Here is an 8,125-nt window from a genome sequence, read left to right as displayed (position 1 = left end):
GGCGGCGGCGGCTTCTCCGGCGATGGTGGCGGCGAAAACAGAGGGGGGCTATATATAGGTAGGAGGGGGGCTAGAGGGCTTGGGGAAGGGGCAAAGCCCGAGGTGGCGGCGGCTTTGTGCTCCCGGCGGATTCCGGCGGCGTGGGGAAGAAGGAGAGCACGGGCGGGCCGGCCTGGCTTCGGCTGGGCCTCGGCCCAGTCGGGCAAGCGCGGATTTTTTTTTAAATATGTTCCGCGGAAAATATTGCATAGAAAAATAAATAAAAATCAGCAAAATACGAAATAAATTTTCCCTGTCTAGTTTGAAAATCTAGAATAGGGTGAACATTTTTAAAATCAAGAATAAATATTTTGAAAACATGCATATTTTTAAATGCAATAAAAATTGCAAATAAAATCCAATAAATTCCAAATAATGTTTTTAACATTTTTCCTCCAGTATTTCAATGTTTTTGGAGAAGTCATATTTTCTCCTCTCGTTTATTTTAAAATGAAATATTTTTCCGGAGAGAAAATAATCAAAAACCAAAATCCTCGTTGGAAAATCAAATAAGAAAATTCAAGAAAATCCCCAACTCTCTCCGAGGGTCCTTGAGTTGCTTAGGATTTATCGAGGATTTGTCAAAATGCACAAAACATGATATGCAAATGATGATCTATGTATAACATTCCAAATTGAAAATTTGGGATGTTACAAACCTACCCCCCTTAAGATGAATCTCGCCCTCGAGATTCGGGTTGGCTAGAAAACAGGTGGGAGTGGTTTTTCCGTAGATCTTCCTCTCGCTCCCAGGTGGCCTCATCTTCGGTGTGGTGACTCCACTGAACTTTGCAAAACTTGATAACCTTGCTGTGGGTAACTCGGCTGGCATACTCGAGAATCTTAACTGGCTTCTCCTCATAGGTCAAATCACTTTCCAACTGAATCGCTTCCAGTGGCACAGTATCTCTCAGTGGTATCTCAGCCATCTCTGCGTGGCACTTCTTCAACTGCGAAACGTGAAATACATCATGTACTTTAGACAATCCTTCGGGCAATTCCAGCTTGTAAGCAACTTCTCCCATACGTTCCAACACTCTGTATGGTCCGATAAAACGGGGTGCTAACTTTCCCTTAACTCCAAAGCGCTTCACTCCTCGAAGTGGTGATACTCGAAGATACACTCTGTCTCCGATTTTGTGAACTGTCTCCTTGCATTTAGAATCAGCATAACTCTTCTGCCTGGACTGGGCTACCTTGAGCCTATCGCGAACCAACTTCACCTTCTGTTCAGACTCCTTAATCAAATCTGGTCCAAACAACTGACGGTCTCCAACTTCGTCCCATAACAATGGCGTTCTACACCTCCTTCCGTACAAAGCTTCGAAAGGGGCCATCTTCAAACTGGTTTGATAACTGTTGTTATACGAAAACTCCGCATATGGCAAATTGTTGTCCCAACTTGATCCATAATCTAGCGCACAAGCTCTCAACATGTCCTCCAAAATCTGGTTGACTCTCTCGGTCTGTCTATCTGTCTGCGGGTGAAATGCTGTACTAAATTCCAGCCTGGTTCCCAATGTTTCATGTAACTGCTTCCAAAACTTTGATGTAAATTGGGTTCCTCTGTCTGATACAATGGCCCTCGGAACTCCATGCAAACATACTATCATGGTCATGTATATCTTCGCCAACTTAGCGCTGGTGTAAGTGGTCTTCACTGGAATGAAATGAGCCACTTTCGTCAAACGGTCGACTACAACCCATATCGAGTCATAGCCTGAACGAGTCCTGGGTAATCCGGTGATAAAATCCATGCCTATTTTATCCCACTTCCATTCGGGTATCGGCAATGGCTGTAGCAATCCTGCTGGCTTCTGATGCTCTGCCTTCACTCTCTGACATACATCACAAACTGCTACAAACTCCGCAATGTCCTTCTTCATCCCGGTCCACCAGAAAGTATTCTTCAAATCCAAATACATCTTGGTATTCCCTGGGTGAATCGAGTACGGTGAATCATGGGCTTCTTGCAAAATCAACTTCCTGATCTCCGGATCATTTGGCACATATACGCGGTCCTCGAACCATAAGGTATCGTGCTCATCCTCACGAAATCCCTTGGCTTTACCTTTGCTCATCTTCGCTTTTATCTCTTCAATCTCCTTGTCTGTCTTCTGAGCTTCTCTGATCTTGTCCTTCAAGGTAGAATGAATATCCAATGACGCTAAATAGCCTCTTGGGACTATCTCCAAACATAACTCACGTATGTCCTCGGCTAACTCCTGAGGTAACTCTCCTGTCATGAGGGTGTTGACATGACTCTTGCGGCTCAACGCGTCTGCTACTACGTTAGCCTTTCCGGGGTGATAATGCAATCTCATATCATAGTCTTTGATGAGCTCCAACCATCTCCTCTGTCTGAGGTTTAACTCCTTTTGTGTGAAAATGTACTTCAAACTCTTGTGATCCGTGTACACCTCACAATGGTTTCCGATGAGAAAATGCCTCCATGTTTTCAATGCATGCACTACGGCTGCTAATTCCAAACCGTGCGTAGCATAATTCTTCTCATGGGGTTTAAGTTGTCGGGAAGCATACGAAACAACTCTTCCTTCCTGCATAAGCACTGCTCCAAGTCCTCGACGAGAAGCGTCGCAATAAACTTCATAGTCCTTGCGTTGATCTGGCAGAATCAACACTGGTGATGTAACCAATCGTTTCTTCAACTCCTGGAAACTAGCTTCACATTCCTCAGTCCAATTGAATTTGGTGTCCTTCTTCAATAGCTCAGTCATGGGCTTAGCAATCTTTGAGAAATTCTCGATAAATCTCCGGTAGTATCCTGCGAGTCCAAGAAAACTCCGGATTTCTCCAACTGTAGTGGGTGATTCCCAACTGGTCACTGTGTCAACCTTGGTAGGGTCTACTGCTATTCCTTCTCCAGAAATAACATGTCCAAGGAATCCAACTTCCTTCAACCAAAACTCACATTTGCTGAACTTGGCATATAACTGATGTTCTCTGAGCTTCTCAAGCACCAATCGTAAATGCTCCTCATGCTCTTCCTCGTTCTTGGAAAAGATTAAAATATCATCAATGAACACCACGACGAACTTATCCAAAAACTCCATAAACACTTCGTTCATCAGGTTCATGAAATAGGCCGGGGCGTTAGTCAGTCCAAATGACATAACGGTATACTCATACAATCCATATCTGGTGGTAAATGTCGTCTTAGGTATCCTGCTCTCGAATCTTTAACTGATGGTATCCTGATCGTAGATCGATCTTGGAAAATACTTTAGCTCCTTGTAGGCGGTCAAACAAATCATTGATCATCGGCAGTGGATACTTGTTTTTGATGGTCACTTCATTCAATCCTCGGTAATCAACAACCATCCTTAGTGATCCATCTTTCTTCTCTACTAGAAGTACTGGTGATCCCCAAGGTGACGAACTTGGGCGTATATAGCCTTTATCCAGTAACTCCTTGATCTGCTTCTTAATTTCCTCCAAATCCTTTGCGGGCATCCTGTACGGTCTCTTAGATATTGGCCCTGTGCCTGGCAAAAGTTCAATCAAGAACTCAATGTCTCTATCTGGTGGCATGCCTGGCAACTCTTCTGGAAATACATCCGGATAATCCTTCACCACTGGTACTTCCTCCTGTACAACTCCTGATAAGGAATTCACTTGAGTCCTCTTCGGCATGTGCCTGGATACATACTTGATCCTCTTTCCTTCAGGGGTGGTAAGCAAAATAGTCTTGCTGGCACAATCAATGTTTCCTCCATACAACGATAGCCAATCCATTCCCAAAATCACATCCAAACCTTGCGATTCCAAAACAATGAGGTCTGTGGGGAAAACATGCCTTCCAATGGCCAACGGTATCTTAAAACATCCTTGGGTGGCCATATACTCCGCTCCTGGCGAGGTTACTAACATGGGGCTTTTGAGAACTTGGGTGGACATCTTAAACTTGTTTACGAATCCCCTTGATATGTATGAATGTGATGCACCAGTATCGAAAAGAACAGTTGCAGTAAATGACTTAACCAAAAACTTACCTATTACTGCATCAGGCTGAGCTTCAATCTCCTCCACGCTCACATGGTTCACATGTCCTTTGTTGAACGGGTTCGGCTTCTTCCCAGAGCTCCCATTGCCATTTCCATTTTGGGCTTCGGGACAATCGGTAGCATAATGTCCCGTCTTCTGGCACTTGAAACAGGTAATGTGACTTAGATCTCTCTTGATTGGGGTAGATGGGTTGGTGCGGTTCTGTCCGTTTCCTCCTCCATTCCCATTACCATTCTTGGAGCCATTATGGTTGTGCGAACTACCTCCTCCATGGGTATGCTGAAACTGTCCTCCCGGCTTCGGGGTAAATCGTGGCTTCTGCTGGGCTCCAGAATTGTACTTCCCTTGTCCATACTTCCTCTTGCGGTTTTCAATCTGCTGGTGCTTCCCTTCAATCATGAGAGCTCTATCTACCAGCTCCTGGTAGTTGTTGAAAGTTGCTACCATCAACTGCATACTCAGCTCATCATTCAATCCTTCCAGAAACTTCTCCTGCTTGGCAGCATCCGTAGCAACGTCATCCGGTGCATAACGTGCTAACTTACTGAATTCCTCCACATACTGGCCTACGGTGCGTCCTCCTTGGCGTAGGTTGCGAAACTCACGCTTCTTTATAGCCATAGCTCCTGCTGAAACATGAGCTGTACGGAAAGCTTGCTGAAACTGGTCCCATGTGACAGTGTCAATAGGGTGCGTGGCTGTATAATTCTCCCACCATGATGCTGCGGGTCCATCAAGCTGATGTGCGGCAAAATGCACTCTTTCCGCATCTGTGCATCCTGCAGTGGTCAACTCCCTTCCAACTTTGCGGAGCCAATCATCTGCTACAATCGGCTCGGTGCTACTGGAGAACACCGGCGGGTTTAGCCTTAAGAAACGGGCTAAGTGGTCAACAGGTGGTGGTGGCGGTGGGTTGTTGTTGTTGTTGTTGCCTTGGTTCTGAACTAACACTTGCATCAGGGCATTCTGTTGCTGAATCAACTGGGTGATCTCTGGCGGGAAAACAAATCCGGTGTCGCGTCTCGGAGGCATCTGATAGGTTTAGAAAAGATGAGAATTAAGAATAGAAAGAGGTCTAGAGAGAAACACTACCCATATGCTCATGAGACAAATTCAATCAATATCACTCAATCAATCCAAACAAGGCAAAACAATCGATCTAACTAGCGTTACAAAGTGCTTGAGCTATACTACTAAATGGGGGAAAACTACTACTGATATGGTAGTCTACTAAAAATTCTGATCCGTTGAAGACTCCATGATGTCTGCTCCAGCTTCATCAATCCATTCGCCTTCACTTGGTTCCGAGTCGGTGTCGTCGATGATGATGTAGTTTTCCGGACAAGTGCATTCGTCGACTTCTGCTTTTGGCACTGGATTTCCCACGAATGATCTAATCTTATTCTCCAGGTCGTCAATCTTTCCGACTAGTGCGTTGATTTCTTCCAAATAGTCTTCGCGTGTAGTCTTGAGTTCTTCTTGGAGCTCCTTGATCTTCGTGAATGCCTTCTTCAGTCCTTCCTTGTCCGTGCATATCTGGTTCTCCTGGCGTCGAATATGTTGGTTCTGCTCCTGGATGAAAGCTGCAATTGATCCATCCTTCTTGGTCTTGATCATCTCCCACTGCGCGTCTCGACGTCCACAAATCTGATAAATTGTATCCTTAAGCTCCTGGTGATAGACTTCTCCAATGCGTCCCATGGCGATGTGTGCGGCCATGCTCTTCCCTAGGTTCCAAGTTGGTGCTTCGAAAACCAATCTCATGGGTTCCGTAATTGGCGCAAACGTCCTTCCTGGAATGATAACTTGAATCTTCCAGCTCTCCTCTTCAGGTAATGTAGCGTTGTAGGTTCCGGTGACGCTTGGTATTCCTATGTTCAAGTACTTGGTGACTTCCTTCAAGTGTCGTCCAAATGGCGTGTCTTCATCTGGTTGCATGAACTTGCTCCTTGCATTCGCCATTCCTAGAAGAGTAGAAAGTGGAGAGGGGTCAGAAATGAGAAGAGAGAAGCTTTCTAGGGCTTAAGCTTAGTGGTCGTGTCCTGTGTCAGCGTGTGCTCTGATACCAACTTTGTAGCGACCAGACCTCAAATGGCCTGTGCTGCTGTGCACCAGTGTCATCCCTGGATCAGTAATGCTGACACGCACAGTACAAATGGAGGATTTATAACAGAGTAGCAATCACACACTTATTACTCCGAATATCTCCGAAGAGATTAAGTATAATAAACATGGCTTAAGGCCATCTAAAAACGATAACAGCGGAAGACTTGGAAGATAAGTGAGTCCATCAACTCCAGCGGCATCACTGAGTATAAGACCACGACCTAAGGCACCTTACTCGTCGTCTGAAAAGTCTGCAACATGAAACGTTGCAGCCCGAAAACGGGTCAGCACATAGAATATGCTGGCAAAGCAACACATAGAGAGCAATGAACAATGATAAGGCTATACTATATGCATATATGGCTGGTGGAAAGGCTCTATGGTTACAGCTTTGCGAAAACCAAATTTTATCGTACTACAAAGGAATAAATTTTATTTAACTATCATGGTGGTTGAAACATTGAGAAGGTACCTCCAACTCAATCCCAATTAAGTAACATCATTAACCCAACAAAATTAATTATAAGTATCACGGTGATGAGATTCAAATGATAATCCAGGTACTAGATACTCAAGTTGTCCATAACCGGGGACACGGCTAATCATGATCAGTTTGTACACTCTGCAGAGGTTTGTGCACTTTTCCCACAAGACTCGATCGCCTCCGCTTGATTCTCGCACTACATGATGTTTGAGAAACGGATGACCGAGACACAGTCTTTCAGAAACAGTCACTCTCTACTCTGGATGGACCGGTACACCTACTTTCCCCTACATCTGCTAGTCCACCTCTTCAAGAGATCCTGTAACCTACTCAGCTATGCTAGAGCCCATAATAGCTTGCGGCTGCACATGGAAGTTTCTAGCATGAATAATCTTATGATCCCTTTGAGCCTGGGTGGCGGACCTTATACATACAGACAACACTGGGTTCTCCAGGTGCCTCAATCCACCCAGATGTGAGTTTTAGTTGCCACCTTAAGTTGAACCATTATTAAACACTCACATCTGTCATGAATATCTCTCAAACCCAAACCACGTCTACGCATAGCATGGCAATAATAAAAGCAACGTAGAAGTAACTCCCAAGGGTTTGATAGTGAACGGGTAATAGGTACTACCTCAACTACATCCCAATACCCACAGTTTATTTAGATCCTAATCATGCAATGTGTTTGAGGAAATAGATCTAATGCAATAAAACTGGGTATGAACGGGATATGATCAAAGTGTTACTTGCCTTGCTGATGATCCGCAAAACCTAGCGAGTCGAAGTAACAAGCGGCACACTCCGGGTATTCTATCGCAAACAAACAAGCATACAATCAGTACTCAGCTAATGCACAGGTAAAACTCGAATGAAAGATCCAACCAGAAAGTTCAACTTAAGAACTCCGGTTTGCAAAAAGAATCAACTCGAAAGAAGCAACGAAAGTCAAACGGCGGAAGAAAGAAACTTCGTTTGCTAATCTGGATCCAGGTCAAATTTTACTATAGCAAAACTTGTTTGAGTAGGTTAAACGGAAAGAGAATTTCGAGACGAAACTCTAGGCGCTTGAATCACCTGATTCCGATAAACGAGCGAAAAGTTAAACAGATTCGAAGTTTTGATCAGAAATCGAATCTGAGAAAATAACGAGAAAATCCGTCGAAAAAGAAAAACGGACGAACGGTTAAATAACGGACGTTCGTTAACAGAGAAAAACCGACGAACGCGTTCGTTAAAACGAACGGTTCGGTGAACGCTCGTAAAATAAGAAAACCGAAAAAAACCAATCTAGGGTTTTTTTTTAAAACAAAAGGTTTTTTTTTTCAGAAAAACCGGTCAACACGAACGGCAGTACCTCGACGGGGCTCGCTCCGGCGAGGGGCTCCGGTGGGCGGGGTCGGCGGCGGGGCAGCGGGGCTCGGGCGGCGGCTCCGGCGGGCGAGGGTGCGGGGCTCCGGCGCTCCC

This window comes from Triticum aestivum, chromosome 6D (genome assembly GCF_018294505.1).
Source record: "Triticum aestivum cultivar Chinese Spring chromosome 6D, IWGSC CS RefSeq v2.1, whole genome shotgun sequence".
Taxonomy (NCBI): domain Eukaryota; kingdom Viridiplantae; phylum Streptophyta; class Magnoliopsida; order Poales; family Poaceae; genus Triticum; species Triticum aestivum.
This window is presented reverse-complemented; position numbering follows the sequence as displayed.